The 16,730-nt window shown below is 40.1% G+C and overlaps 2 protein-coding genes across 9 annotated transcripts in view; one reads left to right on the forward strand and one right to left on the reverse strand.

Moving 5' to 3' along the window:
• The window catches only part of CMSS1 (cms1 ribosomal small subunit homolog), a 368,267-nt gene that overhangs the window by 259,741 nt on the left and 91,796 nt on the right, over nucleotides 1–16,730 (forward strand). The gene's annotated exons all lie outside the window — the stretch shown is intronic.
• The window catches only part of FILIP1L (filamin A interacting protein 1 like), a 296,199-nt gene that overhangs the window by 247,728 nt on the left and 31,741 nt on the right, over nucleotides 1–16,730 (reverse strand). Inside the window, exon 1 of one of the 4 annotated variants that reach the window (XM_075118551.1) lies at nucleotides 4,667–4,691. The exons of the other annotated variants lie outside the window; for them this stretch is intronic. The gene's annotated coding sequence lies outside the window, so the exon portion shown is untranslated. Of the gene's footprint in view, nucleotides 1–4,666; nucleotides 4,692–16,730 lie in introns of those variants that run through there. 4 annotated transcript variants of the gene reach the window in all.

The following is a 16,730-nucleotide window of genomic DNA, read 5'->3' on the forward strand; positions in this document are numbered from 1 at the left end:
TTGGCCTCAGGAGAATGCCAGACATTTCAAGTGACAATGTTTTAAACATCGATTCAGAGAAAAGCAAACAGCACTTAAAGGAGTTACGGATATTACAGGCTTAAAAACAAGAATTGTCAAATCCTCTTTTCCCACTAGGAAAAGTCTTGTTTTAGTGCAGTGGTTTTCAATTTTTTTTCATTTGTGGACCCCTAAAAATTTTTGAATGGAGGGGCGGACCCCTTTGGAAATCTTACACGTGGTCTGCAGACCCCCAGTGGTCATCAGACCACAGGTTGAAAACTATTGTTCTATGATAACGACAACCTTTCGTGGACCCCTTAGACATTGTCCGCGGACCCCTGGTTGAAAACCACTGCTTTAGTAGAAATGAAAATGTGCACAGTAATTATAATGGGCTGGTTGCCGTCACTATAATTAAAAGCTGCAGAAGAGTTTATACTCCAATCCCCTGTTTTCACAACCTTCTGAAACATTTACCAGTCTGGCCGATATTTTCCATGCATGGACACTGTAAAAATGTGAAGGCTGGGGTTTCTTTTTTTGTTTTTGTTTTTTGGTTTTTTTGGATGCTTTGAAAAGTTTAGAAATTAAAAGAAGGTTAAAAAAATATGTAAAAATGAAATCCTGACCACCTTTATTTCTGTGGGATGAACTTGAATACATTTGAATTTTTAAATGTCAGGTGTGGTATGTAGGTGCGCTTAACTAGCTAAATGTTAGGATTACTGCGGCGGCGATAGAGAATACTTCATAACAGGTAATGGTACGTATTGGAGTTGGAGAGTTTGTGCAAATAGATATGTAGTCATCTTTTTTTCCCCCACTCCCACTGTCTGAAAAGTTTGACTGGGTTTTCAAAGTGGAAAAACTGGGACACTCGTATTCCTGTAGAATTTAATAGAAATTTATAATCTTGCTGTAGGTTTTTTGACCAGCCAGATGGAATTTAATAGAAAAATTATATAATTGTTCAGCAAAACTTACAGAAGGAGTTTTGCGGTCTATTAAATCCCAGAGGCTTTTATAGTATTTTCTGTAGTACCCTATTTATGTGATGCCTGTTAAACTCCTGTTAAACTCCTTATGGAAAAGTCCTATAGAGATGTGGAGGAAACACAGGGGATAATAGAGGTCGGGTGTTGGTGAGGCAGAACAGGTGGGTTTGGCCCTTTGGCCTTGATCTTGCAAACTTATCCCTGTGAACAGATCCCTGCATTTCCATGGAGCCCCATTAACTTCTCTGTGGCTCCGTTTGAGCATGGGTGTCCAGCAGTGTGGATCAGCTTGTGGTAGCAGGGCCTGCATATGAGTGATTTCATATTAGGGTTATCAGAGGGTTCACTGAGAGGCCCCAAGGGGAGGGCAGTGTGGAAACATGCAACAGGCTTGGTTAGGAGAGATCCTTGAAGTGCACCTCTGTTCAGCCAGCCTCTCAGTTTCATTTGCTCAGGAGGACAGTTTGCAGGAATTGTAAAAACTGGATAAACCAACCTTCTTTTGCTCAAAACGGCAGTGACAGTGAGACAGGCCCTGAAAACAGGAACATTCCCAGCTTTCAGGACACATGGTTATCCTGTACTTGGCGATTCCCATAAGTGATGTGATTGCTACTATTTCAGGTTGGTGTGTGTTTTCTCTTTATGGTTACCATGGTACCAGTGAAACAGACACATGCAGTATGTATGGTTGAACTATAAAAAGACACAAGTCCATAACACAGATTTGCTTTCAGCACTATGTTTATGGCATAATGGTGTTAACTACAGTAACTTTTTGCCTCTCACTAAATCTGCATGTACTTAATGCACTCTGTTTTAGGTCATGTGTATATTTGTTGTATATTTGTTGTAAGTACCCAACCGTGCTCTGTTTCCATTGAGGTCAATAGGACTACTAACCTTAATTTGCAATTATAAAATTGCAGAACTACTGACTTGAGTATGTAGCCTCTCACTGAAACCAGCCTGTGTACTGGATGTCTGGCAGGTAGCTAATGTAACACTGATTTTTAAAGAGGGCTTCAGATGAGATACTTGCAATGACAGGGAAACTGGTGGAACCTCTAGTGAAAGAACAGAATTACCAGACACATAGATAATTCAGATTTGTTGGGGAAGAGTCAACATGACTTTTGTAAAGGGAGTCATGCCTCACCAGTCTGTTAGAATTCTTTGAAAGAGTCAACAAGCATGTGGATAAGGGTGATCCAGTGGATATGGTGTACTTGAATTTTCAGAAAGCCTTTGACAAGGTCTCTCACCAAAGGCTCATAAGCAAACTAAGCAGTCATGAGATAAGTGGGAAGGTCCTCTCATGGATCAGTAACTGGCTGAAAGATAAGAAATAAAGAGTAGGAAAGTATGTGTCTAATGGAGACAGGCAAATAGTGGAGTCACCAATGAATCTGTACTGGGACATGTGGTGTTCAACATATTAATTAAATGATCTGGAAAAGGGGGAAAACAGTGAAGTGGCAAAGTTTGCAGATGATATAAAATTATTCAAGATCATTAAGTCCAAAGCAGACTGTGAGAAGTTACAAAGGGATCTCACAAAACTGGGTGACTGGATGACAAAATGACAGACGAAATTCTACCTTGCTGAGTGCAAAGTAATGGAAAAAATAATCCCAACTTTACGTATGCAATGATACTTTTCAAATGAGCTGTTACCACCCAAGAAAGATTTTGGAGTCACCATGGACAGTTCTCTGAAAACTTTCTCTCCATGCACAGCAGCGGTCAAAAAGGCTAACAGTAGGTTAGTAATTTAGAAAAGGGATAGAAAATGAGATAGAAAATATCATAATGCCATTATATAAATCCATGGTGCGCCCACAGTTGAATACTATATCCAGTTCTGACCATCCCTTTTCAAAAAAGATGTGGTGGAACTGGAAAAGGTTCAAAGAAGGGCAACAAAGATGATCAAGGTTATGGAATGGCTTCCATACAAGGAGAGACTAAGATTGAGGCTGTTCATCTTAGAAAAGAGATGACTATGGAGGGATAGTATAGAGGTCTATAAAATTATGAATGATGTGGAGATAGGGAATAGAGAAGTGTTTTTTACCCTTTCACGTCATACAAAAATACAAACAAGGGGAAGTACTTTTTCACACAATACATAACTAATCTTTGGAACTCATCAGGGAATGTTGTGTGACCAAAAGTATAACTGGGTTAAAAAAAAATAACTCGATAAGTTTGTGGCGGCTAGGTCCATTGATGGCTATTAGCCAAGATGGTCCAGGAAGCAACCTCATGTTCAGAGCGCCCCTAAACCCCTGATTTGCCAGAAACTGGGAGTGGAAGACAGGGGTAGATCCACTCCATAATTGCCCTGCTCTGTAGCTCCCCCTGAAGCTCTGGTATGGGCCAGTGTCGGGAAGACCGGATACTGGGCAAGATGGACCATGGTCTTGACCCAATATGGCAGCTCTTACACACTTAATTTTGGTTATTTCATAGATTAATAGATTTTTAGGGCCAGAAGGGACCACTGTGATCATCTAGTCTGACCTCCTGCATAACCCATGCCGTAGAACCTTACCAAGTAATTCCTGCGTGCAGCCCACTAGCTCGTGGCTGAACTGGAGCCTTTCTTTTAAAAAGACACCCAATCTTGGTTTAAAAACTTAAAATGATGGAGCATCGCAGTGTCCCATGGCAAACTGTTCCATTGGTTAATTACCCTCACAGTGTGCCTTTAAAATGTGCATTTGAGCTAAATGTGCATTGAATACCAACTTGGTCTAGGTTTGAAGAAAAAGGCAAAAAAAACACCTACTTTTTTTAACCAAATTAAATGGTTTATGACCATACTGAATTGAAATATATAGTCTAGGTAAGTCTAGTTTTGTTTAATTGTCACTGACAAAGAGAGAACTTTTAGAAAGTGAGAATGATTCTTGTTTTCGTAATTCAGAATGTGCTGAATTTTCTTTAAATGAATCAAAGGTCAGTGGGTGATTCAGGATACACTGGTATCAAAGCGGGAGAAAGCACGTTTCCTACTTATTTAACATGTTAAATTTGTTCTACTGTATAGAATCAAACAACTCAGACCTTCAGCAACCAACTTCAAGCCCAAATCAAATACATTTAACATCTGATAATAGCTTGTTTGCAGCAGCAGAATGATGTAATATGGCTTCAAGAGGAACATTCATTTGTGGTCAGTGTATGGCTCACCCATAGGCGTGTACAGTCAGATGTCAATAAAATAAGCCCCAGAGTTAGGGGTATCATTTCAGATTTCTGTGGTAAGGGGCAACTTTCACTGTTTAGGCCCATATAAAGTGCTAGATATTTTTTGAAGGGTAAAATGTAAAAATCAATCTATTGTGGGAACATTTGTTATTGTTGCCTATATTTTGAATAGCAATTCATGTAGCTATAGTACAACTAAATTACCAACACTAACCCCCCTTGCTTGGGTTTTCAACAAGGTTCAAACCTGGGACCTCGGATGCTAAAAGCACGAGCCTCTATGGCTTGAGCTAAAGGAGTGAGTCCTCCAGCTAGTAGCCGTAGTAGGTTCTTATCCTTTCATGTGGAGCAGCCACTAGTGGGGGAGTAGAGAGGAGGAAGGACACTGTGCTAGTTGTGTTACAGTACTTTAGCAGACTGAAAAGTACCTCATTTAGCAGCAACCTACTGACCTAGCACTGGGACGGCAGGCGTGTCCCAGGGTTCCACTGGTTCCCCTTCACTGCCTCTCCCAGGAGCGCTAATGTGGGAGATGGAGCCGTTGATTCCGCTTCACTGCCTCTCCCAGGAGTGCTAAGGGGAGAGATGGAGAGCAACAAACCTTCAGCTGCTTTTTTAGCCCTATTTTTACATTGTCATTTTCAGTTTATCCAAAAACTCGTTTTCTCCAAGTTTTCATTTCAGTTTAGGTGGTGGTGGTGGTTTATTAAAGTTTGGATCTGGTCACCACCTCTCATCTGTTGTGGTTGAGAGCAGTGGAAAGGAGTAGATAATTGGTATTGTAGCTATTAGTGTCTGCAGCAGTGGATTTCAGCTGTCCCCATTGGTTAGAATTGCAGTGACTGAATGGCAGAGAGAAGCAAATGGAATCCAGCTAGCTACTTGAACAAAGCAGCTGTACTGGAAATGTGGAGATATGAATCAGCTTTGGAAGAGATAATGATGTGTTTGAGCTGCTGGTGAGAATAGAGTCCCTGAAATACTAAAAAAGATTGACTGTGGCTGATAGTGTCAGCAAAGAATCATAGAGACATCATCTACTCGTGGTGATAGCCATTATAAGAATGCATTGAAAGAAGGAGTGTCGCTCATGAACAGTGAGTGCTGGTGCAGAATGTCACAGGAGTTCAAATTTTCTCATTGCCCTAAAGTATTTCAGGAGCTTAACTCTTCTAAGCTCACATTGTCCCTCAATAATCTTGCGATCTATATGATTTCTGCAGTACCTCTTGGTCCAGTAGCATTGTGTGCTAACTCTGTGCAGGCTAGGGCTGTCAAATATTGTTTCTGTTTTCCATATTAGAATGTCTGTGAAATCCATCGGAGGATAGTGAATTAGTGTTCTTCCCTCATTTCTGTTCACAGCAGGATATATTTATGTTTTGCCTTAGTGAAAGAAACTAGAGGGGCTGTTGTATGTATGTTAATTGTACTTTGTGTTTCTAAACTCAAGGTAGAGATTTACTATGTCTTGATCCTGCACTAGTCAAGTCAATGGATTTTTTCTATTGTCTTCAATGTGAGCAGGAGCAGGCTCCTAGATTATTGATTCACAAGCGAGGCAGGTGGGTAAGATCTTTTCTTTGGCGTGTGCTGTTTCTCAAGGTGGTGCTGTTGTGCTTTGTTCTTCATTTTGTTGTAGTGTACAAGCTGATTTCTGTTCTTCTGCCTAAGAGCATATGGCCTTGGCATCTCAAGTCTTTCAGTATTGTTGGTTTATTGCTGTTGGAAAGGATTTCAGCACAGTCTTCCATGAGTCGGATTTATACATTTGTTTTATGTTTGTTTATTGATATTTGCAGTATTGCCATTCCCAAGCATTCAAAAATCTTCAGGTCCCCGAAATCATGACACTGGCTTAAAAATAATGAGATTCAAAAACGAAGCTGGGTTCTTTTAATTTGCTTTCTGGGATTTGAGCCTTTAGGGGGTCACTTTTTCAAACTTTCATCTACACAACTAAGAAGGCTAGAAACTTTTTTGTTAAATTAAAGCTGAGTGTTTCACAAAATCATTGACTCCAGGAGCTGGGGATAAAGGAAAACACCAAACAGTATGACTTGCAATAAAATCATGAGAGCTGGAAACACTGCGTGCCAGTCATGAGTATGTTTGAAACTTCAATTAGGCTCCACATGGGCACCAGAGTTTGTCTTAGTGGATCCAGTTGCTAGATTAGAGGCATAATTACTTGGTCTTGGGAGTTCTTTTTAGTGGTCTTTTGATATGTTCATTTAATTTTTTGTGTGTTTTTTTTAACATCTGGTAGTATTTGAGCTTTGAGTGTATTCATGGTTGACGTCCCATAGCCAGAAAATCTCAATGGGACTTTTGATGCAAGGCTCTGCTTGGGCTGATCTGATTGCAGGATTGGGGCCTTAAACTGTAATTTAAATAATAAAAAATAGACAACTCTTTCTAGAACCATGTAGAAGTTCACATGCCTAAACTCAGTAAGCACATCAACTTGCTGCTGTAAACCTCCTCTTACCTCACCATCTCTCCTCATTACTGTTTGTTACCATCACCCCCACCCCAACTCACATTTCATCATGTCCAAATTAGAGAGTGATCCCTGTGCACCAGATGCATCTCATTCTTCTGTTTGTACTATAAAGAAGCCAACATATTTTTGGGTGCTGTGAAAATAATTTTGCACCAGAATTACCTGCTTAATCACCGTCTACCAACAGTGGGGAATTAAACCCCCAGTAAGTCAACTCTCCTTTGCATTTAGCGAAAGTTTATTTTCAAGCTTTCTCTGTTGGTTATTTGGTCTGTTCATGCACCCTCAATCTGTATTTCTAATATACAGTATATGCCTCTCTTTCTTCCCCTAAATTGTACCAAGTGCTCAGGGGTGAGTGAAGGTGCCCACAAATTATAAAAGAAATGAAGGACATTTAGGTTGGTGTTCCATATCAAATATGGATAGCACAACTGAAATCATATAAATTTATAAACATACCGCCTGTAAGATTCTTGAGATATGAATCATCTATATTTTGTGTTGTACAACGCCAAGTCCACTGTCGGAGCTTAATAAATTAATAATAATGCAGTGAAAAAGGCCGTGTCTAGTAATGCTTCTCTCTATTGATCATTAGTAAATAAGTACCATCACGTTATGCTTCCTTAAGGCATTGGCAGTTTTCTCATCCCCTCCGTGTCTCCACATTTTGATGGCGATAATTCTACATAGAACTATAATCAGTTTCTGTGAGTGACAAGATTAGTAACATTAGAATATAACTTCCATCTCTTGATGGATGTGATTGTAAGAATTCACTCCTGCAGAAAATGTGAATAACATCTGTCCATGTGCTCCTAAGATTGCTAAGGAAGTTCTGTCAGTTATTCTGCAGCTGCGTGCAAGTACCTCGTCCATTGATCCTTGGCCAACTTGGCTTGTTAAAACTTTCCTAGTGGCTCTGTTTTCATTCATCACTGCAGTTGTAAATGCATCTGTTAATAGCAGTTACTTTCCTTGAAGTGTTACTAGCTTGCTTGACGCATATACTGCTCATTTGAAAAAAAGATTAAAAAGTCTTTTTTTTTCAAAAGGAAAAGCTTTCAAGTTATCAACAAGTCTTGAACTTGAATTTTCCTCCATATCTACTGAAAAATGTACTGGCAGCTCAGCCCTAGGAACATTCAACAGACAGAGACATATGGAGGAAATGCAGCCATCTCTGGGATGAAACATGGCTGCTGTTTAACAGTGCACTTCTGTAGCAGTTTTGGACAGGAATTGAAGGATCTCTTATCCAACTAAAACTGTAAGGAAAATCTTGGGAGATGGAATGAAATCATTCAGGTTGGAATTTGGCCAGAGCATATGAGAGTGGGGATGGAGATTAACATATTTAATGAGCACAAGTGGCCAAGACTTCCGTTTTATGTCTTCTGCAAAAGATAGAACTCCCAGAACAGTAACCTGAACAGAATGCTGTAGTAGGGTTTTCATACTGACTCAGGAGGAAGTAAAGTACTGAATCTCCAAAGTGATTTCTGGAACACTGTATTTACCCCCCTCGAAGTACTGGCTGCATCCATCGCAGCTTAGTTTATGAGATCAGGCAAAGTGATAGAATGAGGTTGAGTGGCTAATACTGTCGTTTTGAAGAGGTTTTTTCCCAAATTGTAAAGTATATTGAGTAAGACACTGCCAGTTTTACAGAGTTATTCTTCAGAGTAGAACCGCACTGCAAGGAGCTTCAGTTTTTAAGGTCTAAACAGATGGTTTTGGGGGGAAATTTCAATCATTACATTCAGTGCAGCAGTGTAAAAATTCATACTATAGGTAACTTCTTCATGATTTTCTACTTTTTGCTCCTATCAGTCCTGAGGGGCTTTAGTGGGATGGGTCAGATTTTGATGTCATTTACTTCTTCATGCTTGTGAAATTGCTTGAAGGCAATGTGGGACTGCATAAGTGTAAATAAATCTACAGAATCTTTCTTACTGGTAGTGATGCACAGACTGAAAAGGTGGCGAGGGGCGGGGAAACCCCAGCTTTACTCTCAAATTCCAGGTTGAATTAGGAGAGCTGCAGTTTGAAAAGGTCTTCATATTACATGCAAGCTGCACATCTTTGTGGAATCCCTGGGAGCTGATGAATATTGACTCCATCACTTTTTGTAGAATAACTACATTATGGGGAAGGCTCAAATTCGGAGGGGTGGAGTAGGCTGTGATACAGCATAGCACCACCTTGCTGAAGCTATTATTTATTCTCCAACATTTCTGCTTTAGTTTTAAGAAAGAAGTAGTCCAGAGTTTCTAGCCATTATGGTTGAGAGAAAACTCTTTGCACGCCATGTGCAGTTTGACCGGTGCAGTAATGACTGCCTGAGGCTGTAGACAGCCTGAAACTAAAACTCTGAGAGGTGTGAACTACCAATGGGTATTAACTCAGATGTCTGTAAACTTTTATTGCTCATGAAAGCACGGAAGAAAGGAAAGGGATGTCGTATTTTGAAGATCTGCACAATCTCCTGTGATTAACATTGTATTTCGGTGCCATGAGAGTGGGTGCCATTTGGGAGATACTACCCCAATAAAGAAGTAGCCAAGACCAGTGAGCCTAGCAGAGTGCACATAATCATCTTTTGAACATTCCGCAGTCTATTGTGAGCAGTATCTCAGGTAGATGGAGATGATTGTGTGGATTGGACCTAGGAAGGGTACCATTACCTTCATTCCTCTCCGCTCCCACCAGTTCAACCCCTGTTTATAGATCTTTAGCTTCAAGCTTTCCTCAACATGAAACTCCTTAAGAAGCAATCTGTTCAGCAACTGTAAGAAGCCACATTGTATCTGGATTTACCAAGACTGACAATATGTTGGATAGCGATTTTTATTTCAAATTTTGTGGGGGAGGTTTCCAAAGGAGGACTTTAAAGAAGAAATATGCTGTGGGAATCCCTTGGGTAAGACCTACCATATACAATAAGAGCTCCTTGCAAGGTAGGTCATATTTTGGTTGTTACCATATCCTTATATTATTTTAGGGACATCCCACAGTTTGTTGGCCGTGCTGACTTGGCTACAATGTGGACACAAAACTTCTGGACATGTTCATGAGTCAGTGCATTCGAGATTGGACAGGTAGCTGGTCTTTAGATCTCCAGTTTCTGCCTCCAGTTTCTGCCTCCAGTTTCTCCAGTGTCTTACAGATGGAGTTGAGTCTATGCTAGTCTAGTAAATCTCTCCTGTTGTGTTTCTCTCTCTCTACTTTTTCAGGATCCATTGCTTTCATGTTCATTAAAAAAGCTCACAAGGCATATTTCTTTGTTTACCTCCATTCCATTTAGTAAGTGTTTTGGGAAATCTACAGAGCTGCACTCATGGAGAGATGGAGAGGAACTGAGTTACTTGCAGAGTCTCCATTTCCATTCTCTGACATACTGAACTCCTCACTGTACACTCTCCTTTAACTAGGCTACCTACAGTACTTTATTTTGTACAGTGCTGTTTCTTTTACAGTCAGGCTCAGGTGCATTCTAAGTATCTTTCATTTATTAGAGGGGATGTGATGACATGAGTATGGGTATGGCTAGTTACATTCCTCTTGACCTGGGGAGCGTGAATATCCTGCTGTGCTGAGGAAGAGCTGTGTATGCTTGGAAAGAAAAACAGGAACTCCTCCAAGAAGTGAGTAATTCTGTTTTTATTATCCCCATCCTAGGTGAGTGCAGACAGACATGATACCAGTTATACCAATAGGTAGTGCTTCTGCTGTTCTGCTTGCTCTACAAACCTCAGCTCAGCTCCCTGCTTCTCGTCCTCTCTCACCGAATTACATAAAACCTGCCCTACCCCAAGTGCATGGAAGGAGTAAATTTTGTGTCAGGCTCGAAGAAGAAGGCTTTCGTGCTGCTTTTCCTGGATGGGAAAGCACAATACGCTTTTAAACAGAGCATTGTGTGTAATATGGTATTTAATAGTGGAATGGTCCTTTGGTAGTGCTCCAGCAAGTCAACCATTTTCTTAGTCAATAAGTTACTGTATGTGCCTAAAACTAACTGTTCATGAGACTAAGCAAAACTTCCATGTCTATCAGTGACATGCCCATGGACATGGCTTGTTCATAGGTTTTCATTTTTTATTTCTTAAACTGTCCTCAGAGACTTTGAAAACCTCTCTAACAATTCTTATTGGAAATACGGCAAATAACTGCAGGCTATAAAATTCAATGAGTAAAATGCTCATAACTCTAGCAGATGTGTAAGTGTTTAATTTTTACATCAGCAGAGGCTTTTTATGGAGAAATCCTCTTTTCTCCTAAAAAGAAATGCCAGCAAGTTTTTTTCTTAAAAGGTTGTTCAACATCACTGTTTGCTTTGCCAAGACTTGATGCTACTTATTTATGTGACGCTCAATAAATAATACTCTAATTTGTTGCACACTGTGTTTCCTCTCTTAGACAGTGGAAAAAGTTGACAAGGCTATTGGATTTGTAAAAAGACACTCATATTTAAAAAAAAAATACTGAAGTGTCAAGAGGCACCGATTTGTGGCTTTATGCTATTTATGAAAAAGTACTTGGAAGTCGGTTATGTTTGATTTATTGTTTTGTAAAGTTAGAATGCATTATTTGTTTTTATTTATATAGCACTGCAAGGGGCCAGGGTGGTTTATAGGAGAACATAAATATGATGGGATTTTAATTTGGTGTAGGTATTTGTGAAATGTAGCAAAGTACTTTGTCTCCATGTGCACACTGAGTGAGTGAGTAAGTTTTGGGCTCCCTAACTGCTTTTTATAAATGTTAAATTACAACACATTGGAACTAAATGCTATTCCACTAAAATCAATGGGACCAAGGTTTGGCTTATGGCAATTAAATCTAGACCAGATTCTGCTCTAGTTAGACTGGTATAAATCCGAAATAACTCACTTAATCTGTTCCATGGTACCTGCTTACTGTATTTTTCACTCCATACATCTGATGAAGTGGGCTATAGCCCATGAAAGCTTATGCCCAAATAAATTTGTTAGTCTCTAAGGTGCCTCAAGGACTCCTCGTTCAGTCTACAGTAGGCCGGTAATGTAAATGAATGTTCTACAAAGATACTTCGTTTTCAACTAGGAGGTCTTTAGATGGATTGTCTCAGTTGATTGCAACTCCCACAGTATCATATGAGGAGAGGGGTATTTTCTAAGGTAGCTAGGACTTGAAACAAAAGAGCTTTATAGATCAAAGCCAAAACCTTAGTCTTTATCCAGGAATCATCTGGCAGCAAGTACAAAGCAGCTTTCTCTCATCTTCCCTTTTGTGTAAACTAGCACAGAAATGCTAGCTAAGATCCTTCTTGTAAGACAAACTTTGTCCTCAGCTACACCTCTGCAACCCCACTACCTATTTAACTACAGCCTTATGGATGGAACTGAAGGCAGAATCTGGCTTCTAATTATGTTGAAATGTTATGAATCAGTTTCCCAACCAATAAATGTGACAGCCAAAGCAAACAACATGTTAATAACTCAGCCCTGCTGGCTATTTTGGGATTAATTAACACACACAAAGAGGCAAAAGCATAATTGATAGTTATGTTATTGACTCCATTTCAGTGTTTTTAAAAGAAAAATGGCTAAATTACAGCAATTTCATGGAAGTATTGCAACCATGTTCTTTAAATTGAGTTCTTGTAGCAAGGGGAAGCAAATGACTGTCTGTGGGGGGAATGCGTGACATACCACCAGCATCAGAAAGATATCCATAACAGGAATTTTGTTTTGTAGTCCTTGGACTATGAAGCCAGAAGACCTTACAATCCTCTTAGCAAAGTGCATAAGTATGTTTTGTAAGTTTTGATAACTAGACACCCTGGGGAATTAAATTAAAAATAAAAGCTGATCTTGAGCTTCTTCCAAACTACTAACAGCTCTCGTGACATTTTTATGGTTTAGGGAGCAAAATCTAAAAACTGTCTGTAAGGGCACAGGATGCCAACTATTCCGAAAAGATAAAAACTTCTGATTATTTTACAGGTCATGAACTGCCTGACTATAAATCAGTATCAGGGGTTGTAAAATTTGCGCTTCAGCTTTTTGGAACAGATTTTCAGACAGTGTTTAACAGAATACTTTTAAAAGTATTCTTTACCCGGAGTCATAAGTACATCCCACCAGGCTTTAAATAACCTGTACTGTAATGTCACTGTGGTTACACATGAGAACAATTAGTAGGGCCTGCCTTGTTTTATCTACTACATTACTGGCAGTGTGTCAGAAATGCCATACTTCGGAAATGTCGTGTTAAGAAGTATTTTCCATCGTCCACTTGAGTGTGAGCCTTGTAATGAATTTGACTTAAAAAAATCACAGTGGCTGTGAAAATGTGAAAGATAGTCTATTATTTCTGTATTGCTTCAGTTTTCAAACTAATTTCATTTAGTAATAAACATGGTATCTGGGCCCTATCTGGAGACTCGGTTATGTTTTCTTTGTACTTGCACAAAAAACGTCTGTGTAATAAAAAAAAAAAAAAATCAGTTAAAGGGGAAAAAAATCTCAAAGTAATATACCTGAAATTAAGGACAGTTGAGTGGATTTCATGCCTAATTCCACTAGTCATTCTCAGTGTGTTCATTTTTAAAAAATATTTTGGTGTATTGCTTTGGAAGAATAGTAGATCTGTTTTGTCTCTTCTTTCCTCTTAACAAATTGCTTTGTCATCTATACTCTCTGAAGATAGAGTTTAAAATATATATGCTGTGTGGGTACTTGTGTGCATGCACCCAATGCGGTATCTTAGCTACTGACAACTCCAGCATAAGCTGTCTTCATCTAAATTTCTGTAACACCTTCTGAACAGCCTTCAGAGCTTAACTTCTAACCTGCTCACATCTTGGATTGAATAACCCTTGTCTGGATCAAAATTCTATGACCACTCCCCCCTGTAGAGACCCCCATTACAATCCTCCCTCTCTGTTCAGACTCCCCCTCCCCATGAAGCCCCCTCTGAACAAGGACCTCAAGATGGCAACCTCAAAACCCACAGGCTTCAGGCTTTCCCCCATCCTGTGATGGACTTCTGCTTAAAGACAGGCACAGGAAGTGCCTCTTCTGCCTGAATTCATCCCACATCCCAACTAAATGTTTGGTTTGCTTTTTGTTCTCTACTCAAATCTGAAAATCATGGGATGCAAGACCCAAAATCCAATTCTTAGAATAATCCAAGAGAGAGGTGTTGGACCCAGAAGATCCAGGCTCTAAAACCCTTGTACCTGGCAAACCTGTATCTTCCATCAAGCAGTCAGGTGATGCCCAGGGCCCTCAGCAAAGAAGTAGCACCAAGTAAAGAACCAGCACCAATGGTGGCATCAACACCAGCCCAGAACAATGTGAATTTGGTCAGAGCCCCGATTCTAAAGATTTGGGACTATATGCTGCTCCTGAAACTGTTAGGACTGCCATTTAGCAATCTGAGGCCACCTGGGAGCAATCATGCTTAAGTTCAGTCATATTCAGTTTTCTCACACCCTGTGGCATCACGATTCATCAAGGGCCTCCTTCATTCCCGCCCTCCAGTTAAAGACCCAGCTCACACCTGAACCTTAATGTGATCCTCCTGGAGCTCATGGACCCTCCCTTCAAACCTCTGTCAGAATGTTTGCTTCTTATGCCACCTTACCATCAAGATGGTCATCTTAATTGCCATCATGTTGGCACGGCAAGTCAGCAAAATCCAAGCCTAATGGCTGAACTGCCATGTGTGTCATTTCACAGGGACAAGGTGGTAATGAGACCACACACCAAATTCATTCCCAAGGTGATCTCAGAATTTCATCTGAATCAGTCACATTGCTGGTCGTCTTTCTGAAACCTCACTCTTCTCCTGCAGAAAAGAAACTTCACACTCTGGACATCTCAAGAGCTCAGACAAGACTAAGTCCTTCCAGCCTTCTCGCCATCTTTTTGTGGCCTTTTTAGATCTAACAAAGGGCCAGACAGTCTTCCCAGAGACTCACCAAGTGGATTACACTGGACATTTCCATTGGCTGCCTGATGGCTGGTCAGCTTCTCCCTCTGAATGTCAAGATGTGTTCCCCCAGAACACAGCCTGCTTCAGAAATCTGTCATGCTCAGGGATTTGGAGTAAGCTGCTGACGTTCATTGAACGTTACACAGTTGACATGGCAGCCAGGGCAGATGCCAAGTTTGAAATGGCAATACTGCAACATTTGTTTGATGAGCTGCGACTCCTCAGTCCTACCATCCAAGGAGGATACTGCTTGGCCATCAACTACAGCGTGATCCACACTGATACATACTCAAAGAAAGAACGGTTAATTTACCATGCAGTAATTGGGGTTCTTCAAGATATTGTAGCCAGTATGGATCCTATGACCGGCCGTCTGTCCCCGCATTCAGAATCCTCAGCAAACACAGGCTTCCAATTACAAGGAAACTGAGGGAGTGTTGTGGTTGCTCCACCCTTTATGCCCTTGTATGGGATGATGAGGAGGCTCAGAATGCATGCATGGCTTCAAGTGATAGTGCTGGCTAAAAGAATCCAGTGTTGTGTACGCGGGGCATATGGGAACTTTCAGTAGGTTCTACACTGACTGCAACATCTTGAAAAACCACAGACACCAAAATAACTATTCTTTTCCTCACCTCACAGAGGTGCTGCCAGGATAACAGTAAAAAGTTTAGGAGTACTTGTGGCATCTTGGAGACTAATCCATTTATTTGAGCATAAGCTTTCGTGAGCTACAGCTCACTTCATTGGATGCATCCGATGAAGTGAGCTGTAGCTCACGAAAGCTTATGCTCAAATAAATTGGTTAGTCTCTGAGGTGCCACAAGTCCTCCTTTTCTTTTTGCGAATACAGACTAACACGGCTGTTACTCTGAAACCAGTAAAAAGTTTGTGAGGTGATCAGATAGTGTGATAATGGAGGCCATATAAGTACCTTAGACAGAAGTCTCTCATGTTCTAGTTAATACTTAAGTATCAGGCAAAACAAGTTTTGCTCATAAAGCTTAGGGGAAAATTCTGGCTTTAATGGCAAAATGGTGCATTTCAACTAGTTAAGCTGTCCCATAGTAAAAGTGTTTTTGAAATATCACATTTTTTGAGTTTATGAAGCACAAACAAGATGTTTTTTACCCAGTTCTATTCCAGTTCCTTTGCTTTCAAGACATAAAACTCCTGGCATGCTGCTAAAAGATGTTGCCAACATACCAGCTCTTTTCTTTTTGTGGTTGCAGCATTCTCAATTATGCAACACACGGCACTTAGTTTTGTTTTGGTTTACTTCGTTGTAGTTATGCCAACATAACATAACACGCAAACTCTGGACACATCAAAGCAACTTTGTCAGAGATGTTATCTTTCATGTGATGATGTATGCGTCCTTGTCATCTTTGAATCCAACACGGGTTACTTACACCTTGATTCTACATGCTTTCCTCCCCCAAATTGCTAACTCTGGGATGCACATGGCGTATGTCCATGTGATATGTCTCTAGGGCTTGTCATTCAGGAGCCAGCTGTAAGCGTTAACATAACCAAACTTCTAGAGAGTTTTAATTTACCGTTCTGTGGGAAATGTATCCAAGACTGTTCAATTTCAGTTCAATTCATGGGCGACTCCATTGTTTTTAGTGCACAAGGACATAATTGAATGCCATTGGAGTTCAAAGTCAGTCATGAGCAGGGTGGCTACAAAAAAGAACTCATCTGGCTTACTGTTTTCTCGGTCATACTTTGAATAAAACAAATGTGTAAACAAGATTTAGTCTCATAAGTAAGATCATTAACAGTCTAGCTGTATCTGTTTGGCTTATATAAATACATATTCTTATAGCACTACAGTGTTACATACAATATCAATAACCCTGTTTCATTTCTATGAAACGTTATCAATTTAATCCCTATTCTAGTCCATAGATCTTTTCCATATCTGTACTTGTTCCTGGCGTCAGTGGATATGGAGAAGTTTAGTGTTCCCATTTTTATTTTGTCTTTCAGGTAGCTCACAATTTTAGTGATTGTGTGTA

The sequence above is a fragment of the Caretta caretta genome, chromosome 1 (genome assembly GCF_965140235.1).
Source record: "Caretta caretta isolate rCarCar2 chromosome 1, rCarCar1.hap1, whole genome shotgun sequence".
In the NCBI taxonomy this organism is placed as follows: Eukaryota; Metazoa; Chordata; order Testudines; family Cheloniidae; genus Caretta; species Caretta caretta.